This window comes from Neoarius graeffei, chromosome 14 (assembly GCF_027579695.1).
Source record: "Neoarius graeffei isolate fNeoGra1 chromosome 14, fNeoGra1.pri, whole genome shotgun sequence".
Lineage (NCBI taxonomy): Eukaryota > Metazoa > Chordata > Actinopteri > Siluriformes > Ariidae > Neoarius > Neoarius graeffei.
Genome location: NC_083582.1, coordinates 1,457,984 through 1,470,797, shown reverse-complemented (window position 1 = coordinate 1,470,797; position 12,814 = coordinate 1,457,984). Strand labels below are relative to the sequence as shown.

Genomic DNA, 12,814 nt, shown 5'->3' with positions numbered 1-12,814 from the left:
CACAAACTGTACAGACAATAAAAAATAGCAATTGGAGTATTTGTGGACCTAAAAAAAGCATTCGATACCATTGATCACAGTATATTATTAAGTAAACTAGAAAAGTGTGGTGTTAGGGGAGTTGGGTGGAGCTGGCTGTCGAGCTATTTAAGAAACAGGCAACAGTTTGTGCAGATTGGTGACCATAAATCTGATTTTATGAACATTACATGCGGGGTACCACAGGGGTCAATATTAGGTCCGAAATTATTCATATTATATATCGATGACATATGTAGAGTTTCGCAAGTACTGAAATTTGTTTTGTTTGCAGACGACACCAATATTTTTTGTTCCGGTGAGAATTTGCAGCAGACTTTAGAAATAATCACAACTGAAATAAATAAACTAAAACTATGGTTTGACAAAAATAAATTATCATTAAATCTAAGCAAAACAAAGATCATGTTGTTTGGGAGACACAAAATAGATTGTAATGTAGAATTGATAATAGACAATACTAAGATAGAAATGGTACAGGAAATTAAATTTCTTGGTGTGATTTTGGATCCTAAAGTCTGCTGGAAACCTCATGTAGGATACGTACGGGCAAAACTGGCAAAGTGCTCAGCAATTCTGTGGAAAACAAAACATATTCTTGATTGCAAATCTTTGCGTACTCTATATTACTCATTATTTTTGCCATATCTGACTTATTGTGTCGAAGTCTGGGGAAACACCTACAAAACCACTCTGCAGCCGATATGTACAATACAGAAAAGAGCAATAAGGACAATAAACAAAACAGGATACAGAGATCACACAAACTCACTATTCATAAAATCACACATGTTGAAATTTATGGATCTGGTCAAATTCAGAACAGCACAAATAATGTACAAAGCGAGAAATAATCTATTGCCGAAAAATATAAAAGGAATGTTTAGTGAGAGAGAGGGGGGATATAATCTAAGGGGAGACCTAAATTTAAAAAAACCAAAGGTTCGAACAAATATGAAAAGCATGTGCGTATCGAGCTGTGGGGTGACTTTATGGAACAGACTGGAGACAGAAATAAAACAAAGTGCAAATATAAATCTGTTTAAAAAAAGGTACAAAAATATTTTTAAACAAGTATATTGAAGAGGAAGTATGTCAACGGAGGATGATGAGGGATAAATAGAATAGGGTTGATTATTATATTAGAACTAACTTAGTATATGAATGAATGAATTAATGAATGAATGAATGAATGAATTTATTTATTTCGAACATGTATAAAAATGTATGTAACTATTTGTACATACAAAAGAAAGAAAATGAAAAAAGTGACAAAAAAAGAATAAATAAAATAACATAAAGAGATAAGACATTACAATACACCGCACATTGTTCGAAAAAGGAGTGGGAAGAAGTACAATACTTTTTTTTAATTTCCCACCCCTTTTTAACTACCCCGAAATCCAAACTACATTAATACACCTATAAAAATATATACCATATATACACTTCATGAATATCTATATAAATATATAATTACAAAATAAATATATACTACATACCATATATACACTTCATAAATATCTATATAAATATTTAGTTACAAAATTAAATATATACTTCATTCCATATATACACTTCATAAATATCTATATAAATATATAATTACTAAAATAAATATCTACTACATACCTATCCCTGTAAATATGAAGATATCTATCCCCATAGATAAATATATACCATATACTAAGTTAGTTCTAATATAACAATCAACCCTATTCTATTTATCCCTCATCATCCTCCGTTGACATACTTCCTCTTCTATATACTTGTTTAAAAATATTTTTTGTACCTTTTTTTAAACAGATTTATATTTGCACTTTGTTTTATTTCTGTCTCCAGTCTGTTCCATAAAGTCACCCCACAGCTCGATACGCACATGCTTTTCATATTTGTTCGAACCTTTGGTTTTTTAAAATTTAGGTCTCCCCTTAGATTATATCCCCCCTCTCTCTCACTAAACATTCCTTGTATATTTTTCGGCAATAGATTATTTCTCACTTTGTACATTATTTGTGCTGTTCTGAATTTGACCAGATCCATAAATTTCAACATGTGTGATTTTATGAATAGTGGGTTTGTGTGATCTCTGTATCCTGTTTTGTTTATTGTCCTTATTGCTCTTTTCTGTATTGTACATATCGGCTGCAGAGTGGTTTTGTAGGTGTTTCCCCAGACTTCGACACAGTAAGTCAGATATGGCAAAAATAATGAGTAATATAGAGTATGCAAAGATTTACAATCAAGAATATGTTTTGTTTTCCACAGAATTGCTGAGCACTTTGCCAGTTTTGCTCGTACGTATCCTACATGAGGTTTCCAGCAGACTTTATGATCCAAAATCACACCAAGAAATTTAATTTCCTGTACCATTTCTATCTTAGTATTGTCTATGATCAATTCTACATTACAATCTATTTTGTGTCTCCCAAACAACATAATCTTTGTTTTGCTTAGATTTAATGATAATTTATTTTTGTCAAACCATAGTTTTAGTTTATTTATTTCAGTCGTGATTATTTCTAAAGTCTGCTGCAAATTCTCACCGGAACAAAAAATATTGGTGTCATCTGCAAACAAAACAAATTTCAGTACTTGCGAAATTGTACATATGTCATTGATATATATTATGAATAATTTCGGACCTAATATTGACCCCTGTGGTACCCCGCATGTAATGTTCATAAAATCAGATTTATGGTCACCTATCTGCACAAACTGTTGCCTGTTTCTTAGATAGCTCGACAGCCAGCTCCACCCAACTCCCCTAACACCACACTTTTCTAGTTTACTTAATAATATACTGTGATCAATGGTATCAAATGCTTTTTTTAGGTCCACAAATACTCCAATTGCTATTTTTTTATTGTCTGTACAGTTTGTGATTTCCTCTATTAGTTCCATTAGTGCCATCGATGTTGATCTGTCCGTTCTGAATCCATATTGACTGTCTGTAAGGAGGTTGTGTTTTTCAATGAATTTGTCCAGTCTATCTGAAAAAAGTTTTTCGAGTATTTTGGAGAATTGGGGGAGTAAAGAAACAGGCCTGTAGTTTGTGAAATGGTGTCTATCTCCAGTTTTAAACAATGGTATCACTTTTGCAATTTTCATTTTGTCTGGAAATGTACCTGATTGAAAAGATAAATTGCAGATGTGGGTGAGTGGTTTCACAATTCCCTCAATAACTGTCTTTACTGTTAACATGTCTATATCATTCCAGTCTGCAGAGGTTTTGTTTTTACATTTTCTTACAATTTGCATAATTTCTTCCTCATCAGTTGCAGTTAGAAAAATTGTACTTGGATTTCTGTCCCCCATATCTTCTATGTCCCCACATTGTGTTGTCTCGGGTTCCTTTATTTTTGCTGCTAGATCTGGTCCCACATTTACAAAGAATTGGTTAAAACCATTCACCACATCCTCCATATTATTTATGGTCTTATCATTTTCAGTGTAGTACTCCGGGTAATTTGTAGTTTTGGATCCATTTCTCACAATACCATTTAGTACAGTCCATATACCTTTAATATTGTTTTTATTTTTCTCCACTAATTTATTATAATAGTCTTTCTTACATATCCTTATAATATTAGTTAATTTATTTTTATATTTTTTATATTTTTCCTCTGCCTCTATAGTTCGATGCATTAAGAATTGTCTGTATAATATATTTTTCTTTTTGCAGGCATTTTGTAGCCCCTTGGTGACCCACGGACTATTTGTATATTTATGTATATTACTGTATTTCTTTATAGGACAATTTTTATTATATAGTTCATTGAATATTATTAAAAATTCCTCATATGCTTTATCAACATCTTTTTCTTTATAAACTACATTCCAGTCCTGTATTATTAAGTCATTTTTTAGTGCAATCATGGTTTCTTCAGTTTTCACTCATATATTTATAATTTTTAGTATCCTTTTTCTTGCTATAATTACAGTAATAAACATTAAAAATAGGTAGGTGGTCACTGATGTCTGTTAATAGTAGTCCACTCTCTGTATTATTTTCCAGGATATTAGTAAATATATTATCTATTAAAGTGGTGCTGTGAGAAGTGATCCTGCTTGGTCTGGTAATAGTTGGATACAGTCCCATACTGAACATTGAGTTAATGAACTCTTCTGTCATTTTGTGTTTCTTATGATTTAAGAGGTCGATGTTAAAATCACTACAGATGTACATGACCTTCTGTGTTGATTTTATAAACATACTTTCCATCCAATCTATAAAAACTTCTATGCTTGATCCAGGACATCTGTATATACAGCTCACCGTTATATTTTTCATTTTTTTACAACATATTTCTACTGTAATACACTCCATCCAATCATCAACAGCTACCGTCATTTTATTATTAATTTTATATTCCAAACTATTATCAACATATATTGCCACTCCCCCTCCTCTTTTGTTCTTTCTGTTGATATAATTTAATTCATACCCGTTCAGCTCAAAATCTACTCCCATCTCATCGTTGATCCAAGTTTCTGATATGGCTATTATACTGAATGGAGTATTGAACTGACTGAGATATTCCTTCATTCTATGGAAATTGGCATACAGACTTCTGGTATTGAAATGAATAATTGATATCTTATTTCCGTCTCTGATTGTTGCATTGTATTGATTTTCAGTGTAATACCGGCAGCTGATATTGATGTTGCTGAAAAGATTATTTTCCGGATCAATATTATTTTCCATATCTTGTGTTTTATGCTCAGTATAAAGGAAAGTGTCCAGTCCTTGTGTCATGATTGTAAATTGCTTTGATTGGCTCCCTCAGAATTTGTCCAGTTCCCCAATATCTCGGATGACCAGGATCTTGGCCTCTTCTGGAGATCCCTTCAGCTTGATGAAAATCTTGCAGTTTTGTGTCCAAGTGTTCTGGATTTTCCCCTGTTTCCTCAGGAGTCTCGCCTTTTTTGCAATGTCTGCATTTTTTTTGGTTAAGTGCTCATTTAAAAACACCTCTGAGCCTTTCAGTTTCTTCCCTTGTTTTAACACTTGCATCTTATGCTTTCTGTTGGCAAATCTCATCACCACCGGTTTGTCTGTGTTGCTTCTCCGTGGGAGAGGGTGACATGCTTTGATGTTAGTGCTTTTTACCTCAATCCCCTTGGAGTGCAGGAATGCTAACACCTGTTTCTCCACAGAGTTAGCATCCTCCTCGTTCAGTTCCTCTCTGTCTCTTCTCGCCACTGCTCCAGCATATGTGCGGGGTTGAATTTGCAGTCCGGTCACAATGATGTCATTTATCCGGGTGTACTGCTCCAGCTCCTCCACTCGGTTCTCGAGAATGGCGATCCTCTTTTCCTTCTCCTTGTTCTGCAGCCTCAGAGCTTTGACCTCTTCTACCAGGTCCAGGATGGTCTTCTGCTGCATCCTGACAGCAGAGATTTCTTCACCCAGAAAGTCGAGGGATTTTTTAATATCGTCTATCTCCTCGACCGTAGGAGCTCTCTTCGGGGGCATTGCGTTGGTTGTTTTTACGCGGCCCGTTCCCGCGCTACCTCTCGGCCCGCTCTCGCGCAGCCTCCAATATATGGTATATATGGTATATATTTATTTATGGGGATAGTTTATATATTTATATTTACAGGGATAGGTATGTAGTAGATATTTATTTTTGTAATTATATATTTATATAGATATTCATGAAGTGTATATATGGTATATATTTTTATGGGAGTATTAACCCTCATCCTACCATGCTATTTTACACCTTAATCTTACCATGTGGGGTCCGTTTGGACCCCAATACTTTTCTTTAAAATTAAAGCTTATAAAGACAAAATCACCAGATAACTTTTGTTCAGAACATCTTGTATTAATAACAGCAATACACTAAAGGGCCCAAGGCATAAAGAACACACTTAACCTTCATCCTACCAGCCAATTTTACATACACAAACTACCAGGCGGGGTCCGTACGGACCCCAGGAGGGAATACCTTGAAATCAATGCAGTAAGAACCAATTCCATGCAGCAAACAGACATAACTTTATTGAAGAACAAAATCCACTATGGCTGAATATCAATGATGTATTATAAATGCAATAACATTGCAATAATATTGCAATAACTAGCATACATGTAGCAAATTATAGCACCACAAAAAAAAATTGGCATTATATACATGATTTTTGCAGCTCATGCAGCTGTAAAACATTCTGGATTACAACTTAGGTCTTTTCTTACAGAATTTAAAACAAAAAAGTAATTGTAAAATAATTTAGGGCTTTTGTTTTGCAGCCTGTGCTTATTGCAGCAGTGGGGTCCACACGGACCCCAAGAAGGAATGCCTTGGTAGTTTCATTATGGAACATAAAAGAAATAAAAGAAGTTAACTTTCAGTGTGCTATTCAAATATAAAATGAAAGACGGATAAACTTTACTCTGGGGTCCGGTTGGACCCCAGTAACAAATTAATTATACCTTCACAATGCAAAAAGCTGATCTTCCGGTGCTTTAGTGTTTTAATTAAGACATAAATTCCAACAAATTCATAAAACGGTGAGGCAGTATGTCACATATTTTTAAAATGGCAAACAAACATATAGGTGCGGGGTCCAGATGGACCCCACTTGGTAGGATGAAGGTTAATGTAGTTTGGATTTCGGGGTAGTTAAAAAGGGGTGGGAAATTAAAAAAAGTATTGTACTTCTTCCCACTCCTTTTTCGAACAATGTGCAGTGTTTTGTAATGTCTTAGCTCTTTATGTTATTTTATTTATTTTTTTTAATTTCTCGTTTTTCTCTCTTTTGTATGTACAAATAGTTACATACATTTTTTATACATGTTCGAAATAAAAATAAATTCATTCATTCATAAATGGCAAAAATCACTTTCACCGAAACTATATGGTCAAACACTTGAGCAAGTCAGAGTGGTTAGATTTCTTGGGGTTATTTTTGATGAGAAACTCATGAGGAGACAGCATATAGAACAAACAAAAGGAAAATGTAAGAAAATCAACAATCTTTTGCATTGCTTGATGGGACGGGGGGGCAGCAAGGTCATCATGACTAAACCTTTACTGGGCACTCTCATGAGAGCAACATTAGATTATGGGTGTGTAGCCTATATGTCAGCGACAAAAAGCAACCTTAAAAAATTAGCTGTAGAGCAAGCACAGGCCCTAAGAATATGCTGCGGTGCATTCAAAACCTCTCCAGTAGCTGCTACGCAGGTAGAAATGGGAGAAATGCCATTACATATTAGGAGAGTTAAGTTTATGTTGGCATACTGGGTTAACTTACAGGGACACAATGAATTGCACCCAACAAAGTCCATCCTGCAGGAGTGCTGCGAACACAACAAATCAAACTTTTACAGGTTTGGATGGACTGGTAATGCCAAGCCAGGTGAAGCAGGTCCACAGTCACCAGTACAGCAAAACAGTTCCAATTTCAGCGATCCCTCCCTGGCTGTTTGTGATGCCATCTGTTGATCTGAACCCACAAAAGGAAATGAAAGAGAAGTCCAAGCTAGTGCCCGCTTGTCACATTGTCCAAAGCTACATACAACACTTTCCAGGTAAGACACTGATATTTACAGATGGTTCAAAGAGCCCTGAATCTGGACGCACTGGTGCTGCAGTATATATCCCACAGTATGGCACAGCTATAAAAAGGAGAACAACAGACCATCTTTCAGCATACACAGTAGAGCTTGTGGCCATAATGCTCGGATTACTGTGGGTAGAGGAAAACAACCAGAACAATACACTAATAGCAACAGATAGTTTATCAGCACTCATGAGCATCAAGTCAGGTATTATTTTATTTTATTGATTTCAAGGGCCACCAGGACATTTTAAAGGGGTGATGCCTGTTTGTGTGTTAAACATTTCATGTTGTTGCAATGTAGATCTGCAGTTGCAGTATTTTATGTCCAATAAATGTGGTTCGGGTTGGGCTATGGTGTGTTGAAAGGTATGCATGGGAGGCTGTCAGCTCACAGTGACGGTATAGCTATAAAATCAGCTAACTAGGCCTCTCGGCATCCAAGTCAGGGTCATATGCTCTAGTTAAAGTAGACACGTCTCAAATTTAATATTTTTAGTAGACTCTCTCCAATTTGCCTCCCATGCTTAAGGGGTTATCAGGTGTAGGCCATAACAATTCTGTAACACATTAGAGTTGAGTGGGAGGCTACATGACAAATAAAAACCCTTAACTTTACTGTTCATGGTTTTTCCTGCAGATTTGTATTGTTTGCCTGCATGGCTTTTAATAAACTCTTCTGCAGTGACATTTACCACCACCAGACTGACATCCGTCTCTTGCCCATGACATGACAGAAGACTTTACCTTTGAAATGGATGCAGTGGAAGAGAGCAGGCACGCTGAGCAACACCAACATAAATGTCCATTGTGCTCAGATGAGTCAGTATTCCAGGTCCATCTCTCTCTAGTTATTTATTGCCAGTTTGTCCATTACTGTTTTATATTGCATTTATCATTTCAATTTTTAAAATAAATGACACTGATTAATTAAGTAGAATATTTAAGATGCAGTACTGAGATTATTGACCCCTAATAACACTGAGGTATATCTCTTACATTCTATGATATTTATATAGATCTCTCTCTCTCACACACACACTGTACAAACATTTAAATTCTGTAATATAAATACTTTTTTGAATATTAGTGAATTAAATGATCCTGAATATAAAAAATACTTATTTAACATTCAGTTAACGCTAAAAATTAAAACAAATCAATATTCGGGATGAACAACTTTTTCCTGCAGCAGTTCTTTAGGCACATAAATAATGCATATACGCGTCAGAGGTGAACAAAGAACCCAACTTTACTGAAGTCAAAGTGCAGATCCCGCTGGTCAAATGTTACTCTGATACAAGTGAAAGTTGTCCAGTCAAATTTTTACTTTAGTTAAAGTACTGCAGTATTTGCTTTTAAAAATACTTAAGTATTAAAAATACATTTTCTGTCAGTGCATCGTTGTGTTATTGCCACAACGCTTACAAAACCCTAACGTCTCTGAAACAACTGACTGGATTCACTGACTAACTTGTAGAACCTGTAGAATAAACGCCTGGTAGAACGTTACAACATGAAACACAACCAAACTGAAAAAGAGCCGTTATCTTTTTTTTTTAATTGTCACACTCCTCCCCTCCCCCACAAAGCAGCATGGTAGTGTTCTGACCCGGCTCTGGCAGTGTTCTGACCCGGCTCTGGCAGTGTGCACACATGCATGTGTGTGTTAATCAGGAAGACAGTGGAACAGCTGGAAATGCAGCTTCCTCAGAAAATAAGTGACAATCCAACCAGATTAAAACCCAGATCCACACCTCGAGCTTAATAACGGCCCAACAGCAACACTGCTTTAAGCAAGACAAAAAAAAAAGGTGCAAGACCATCATCTGACATCAAAACAAAAAATGCCAACAATTTGTGACTGACTAGTACAATACTGTCCATCTCACAGGTCTCGCACGTACACAAGTGTATGTATTCATGCACATATGAATCTGCCTGTGGAATCATGGTGGCTTAATGTTAAGCTAGCTAGTCAGTGGAGCTCCACCTGACATGCTAGCAAACGCTTTTCAAACTCGAAATCATATTGGGTCGCTAATGCTACTAGAAAATAAAGATTTTTACATTCTGTTTATTTGGCAAGATTATGCTAAAACATATTTCTGAAATCACTTCAGATAAGTTAGCATTATTCCTGTTAGCGTAACTCCATGTTTACATGCTAACCAACAGTGTCCAAGTTAACTAGCTATGTGTTAGCGTTAGCTGTGGACAAGACTACGGCAACTTGGTGGGCAAATCCATAGAAAGTCATTTGACTAACCAGACTGCACAGCGATTGCAACATTATCGCTAGCTCTAAAAGCACAGACAACTTCACTGCAAGCTTTCTCTTGGAATAAACCGTTTACATCCCTCAATATGCTTCCGCAGGTCGGACAGTGAGTTTTTGTAGGCCGTGATGTGGTTCGTTTTAGGCAAATGAAACAAACATCTCATCTCATCATCTCTAGCCGCTTTATCCTTCTACAGGGTCGCAGGCAAGCTGGAGCCTATCCCAGCTGACTACGGGCGAAAGGCGGGGTACACCCTGGACAAGTCGCCAGGTCATCACAGGGCTGACACATAGACACAGACAACCATTCACACTCACACCTACGGTCAATTTAGAGTCACCAGTTAACCTAACCTGCATGTCTTTGGACTGTGGGGGAAACTGGAGCACCCGGAGGAAACCCACGCGGACACGGGGAGAACATGCAAACTCCACACAGAAAGGCCCTCGCCGGCCCCAGGGCTCGAACCCAGGATCTTCTTGCTGTGAGGCGACAGCGCTAACCACTACACCACCGTGCCGCCCATGAAACAAACATTTAAAACAAATCTTTAACCCTTTCAGAAAACTGAAACATGGGTTCTAGGTATGGCCATGAGTGCGTGCATTCTCCAGAAGAACCGCCTCCTTCCATTCTGCCATCAACTGATCGTGTTCAAATAATACTGCGGAGAAATCACTGATATTGATTTTATCCAGTCTATGGACGTGACGTGGCCCTAGTGATTACTGATCGGCTCTCAGTGTCACCTGCGAAAAAACCAATCACATTTTAGAAAAGAAAAAAACATCCAGTTCCAAAGCCACTTCATAGTAACGAGTAACGAGGACCTTGACGGAAATGTAGTGGAATAAAAAGTACGATATTTGTCTTTCAAATGTAGTGAAGTTAAAATCACAAGTTGCCAAAAAAAAAATGCTCAAGTAAAGTACAGATACTCAAAGTGTACTTAAGTACAGAACTCAAGTAAATGTACTTCGTTACTGTCCACCTCTGATACACGTACATAATAAATGGATGTGTTACAGTTTATCAGAAGTATGAAGGATTTACCTGTCTAAAGGCAGTTCAGATTTCTGCTCTCTGCTGCTTGAAGCGCTTCCTCCAAATGAAACGCAGGTGTGCTGCATTCCTGGGTCTTTGAAGAAGAGATTTCCCTGAAATCACATGACACTGTTTAAAGCATCTGTGAAATGCCTGTAATGTAATCTCATCTCATTATTTCTAGCCGCTTTATCCTGTTCTACAGGGTCACAGGCAAGCTGGAGCCTATCCCAGCTGACTAGAAAGGAGGTACATTTTAATGCACCTCCTTTACCTGTTTCTAAACGCTCTTATAATTCTTATACTAAGAAGAAATACATGATTGTCCCTCTATGAGGATCACTCAGGGGCAGATTTTTTTTAGAATTTTCCTCCACAGTTTCATTCCAGTGTGAACATCTGCAGCGACATCTGCTTGCTGCCATGTTTTCAAGGTCAGTGTGGCGTTGACTGGAGAAGCTGTCACAGAGCCGTCTACGTCAGCACTGCGTCAGAGTGAGGAGCAGCCCACTCCTCCCTCTCTTGGGGATTCCCTTGGGGATTTCCCATTAGAGCAGTCGCAAGATGAGACTCTGCGGCATGCGTTTGACCAAGTGAGAGTGATGGATGGTCAAACTCTCCAGCCAAGCATGGCACCGATTGATTGATTGATTGATTGATTGATTGATTGATTGATTTATTCCGAACAGTAAAGAAGATATAAAAACAAACAAAAAAAACAACAAAAAATAAAAATAAAAAAATGCAATCATCAAAACATCATCATAAACAAACAGAATAGCATAGCCACAAGGCAATAACATAATAATGTTCGGAAAGGATTAGGAAGAAGTAAATAACTTATCAAGTCCTAACCCTCTATATCACCACTAATCAAATGTCACTTTCCACCATCATAAACTATATATACAAAAGAAAGCAAAATCAACAAAAAAAAACATACCAACATACCAAGACATACCAACATGGTATAATATCGACCGAATCAAATCATATATATGCAAATACTTATGTTATGCATATATACACACATACAATGCATATATACAGTACATACATATACACATATACACATACCTATAACTATAAATATCCATACGTACACAAACACCCATATTATAATTATGCATATTATGCTTATATATTATAAATTATGCATATATATATATATATACTCACATTTTATATAATATATATCCGTATGTACCCATACCCACATATATACACTTTGTGATATCACGAGAGGCAGGCTGACTCTCGGCGGGACCCTTCAATCAGTGCAAGGATGCAAAAGGTTAAAATAAATCAAGATTTTTAATGTGATGCCAGGAAATTAAACAGGAAAGGTAACTCAAAGTTCAATGTTCAAACGAAGCTGGATTCCCAAAAGTCAAACTCAAATAATGTCTCTGGCTTTAGAACAACAAAATTATAGGCAGGTTTCCTTCACTCCAATATCCTTTTCCCAGAACAACCAAAATCTTCTGCCTTACTTTGAGTCCAGTCAACAATCCCTGTAGTCTTTAGCCCGGTGGCAGCCCAGTAACAGGCGTCTATAACACAAGGAAGTATCTCAGTGCAAAATCCTTCAGGGAAGAATTCCAGATAAGCTTTCCAACAAATACTCCGCCCAGCAGGTTCCACTCAGCAACGGGAGTCCATGAACCTCTCTCCTCTACCTCCACCTTCACAGTGAGAGCTTTTGAGCTCTCACAAAGCCCTCTTGCACATTAGGCCCTCATTGGCCACAGGTGTGCTGCCATGTTGTGTGCTGAGGGATGCAGTTCCTAACTCCACCACCAGATGGAGTTATAGCTGCCAGAAGTTGGAGCCATCTGCATGTGACGTAGCGCCCCTCGACGACGCAGCCTCTCGGG

At 37.1% G+C, this 12,814-nt stretch overlaps 1 protein-coding gene across 1 annotated transcript in view; it reads right to left on the bottom strand.

Moving 5' to 3' along the window:
* The window catches only part of LOC132897864 (interferon-induced very large GTPase 1-like), a 38,210-nt gene extending 27,217 nt beyond the window's left edge, over positions 1–10,993 (bottom strand). Inside the window, exon 1 of the mRNA XM_060939110.1 lies at positions 10,947–10,993. The gene's annotated coding sequence lies outside the window, so the exon portion shown is untranslated. The remainder of the gene's footprint in view (positions 1–10,946) is intronic.
* Positions 10,994–12,814: the final 1,821 nt, after the last annotated feature.